Raw genomic sequence first — 1,147 nt, forward strand, 5'->3', positions numbered from 1 at the left:
CGAGAACCTAAAATCCTGATTAATTCAGTTTAACTATACCGTTTAGGTTGGATTCAAATAAATTTTTTTGAATTGATTCATGGGTTTATTTTAAATAACTCACACTAGCTCAAATTTATTATTAATTAATTTTTTTTATATATGATATAATTATATATACATATATTTATTTTAATTTAATTATTCTTTTTGGACAATTTATGCTCCAACAATTAAAAATGGTTTTTAGCACTTTGGAACAAAATTTTCATAATATAAATTATAATTGAATGGTTAATCTTAATTTAATATATGAAATAATTAAATATTTTTTATATTAATATTTTACTTATTTTTAGAAAAAAATTAAATAAATAATCGGAGTAGTTCAAACCGCTAAGCATCCATGGCTGAATGGTTAAAGCGCTCAACTCATAATTGGCGAATTCGTAGGTTCAATTCCTACTGGATGCACGCCAATGGGACCCTCCATGTCTGCTTCAACCAAGCGTATACAAGATCAATTGAAATTGAAAAAGACTGAAAATGGAATTGAAATTGCCGAAAACTAAACCTAAATATTTAATATTTGGATTCAGTTGGTTCATTAATTAATAAGAGTTGTTTCGATTGAAAAAACTTTCCATCCGAACAATTAAATTGAATTTAAAAAATACTTTTAAATGCAACCCAATCTAACTCATAATATTTCTATATAAATAATTATGAGGGAAGAACATTTTCATTTCTACCAATATATAAATATATATAAATAAATAAATAATACATGGTTGGTATGTATGTCTATTTTGTCATCAACTTTCATCCGTAGCCATTAATAGTTAGAATTTACATTACTATTAAAATAAAAGAGTGCAAGCAGTCACCTTGATTTATGTAAAAGGTTTGAAAAAAAAGTCATTTAAAGTTAGAAAGATAACCAAATATTTGAAATGAAATCTAATTAGATATAAAATCTACATTTCATCGATAAATAAAATTCAAATTACCATTAATTTTTTAATCATCTACCTAAGTTAATTATAAATATTCTTTTAGCACCATAAGAGACAGAGGTATTTGAACCACAAACTTTTTGAACGCTAACATCTTAATATATTATATTATTTTTTTTAATAAATTTTATTGATACTTAAAAAAGGTTAAA

The 1,147-nt window shown here is 23.6% G+C and overlaps 1 non-coding gene across 1 annotated transcript; it reads left to right on the top strand.

Annotated features, from left to right (window-relative positions):
- Positions 1 to 379: 379 nt before the first annotated feature.
- Positions 380 to 453, top strand: TRNAM-CAU (transfer RNA methionine (anticodon CAU)). Its single transcript has one exon. It is a non-coding gene; the product is annotated as a tRNA-Met (tRNA).
- The last annotated feature ends 694 nt before the right edge of the window (positions 454 to 1,147 follow it).

The sequence above is a fragment of the Benincasa hispida genome, chromosome 8 (assembly GCF_027475165.1).
Source record: "Benincasa hispida cultivar pf3 chromosome 8, pf3_genome.v1.1, whole genome shotgun sequence".
NCBI lineage: Eukaryota > Viridiplantae > Streptophyta > Magnoliopsida > Cucurbitales > Cucurbitaceae > Benincasa > Benincasa hispida.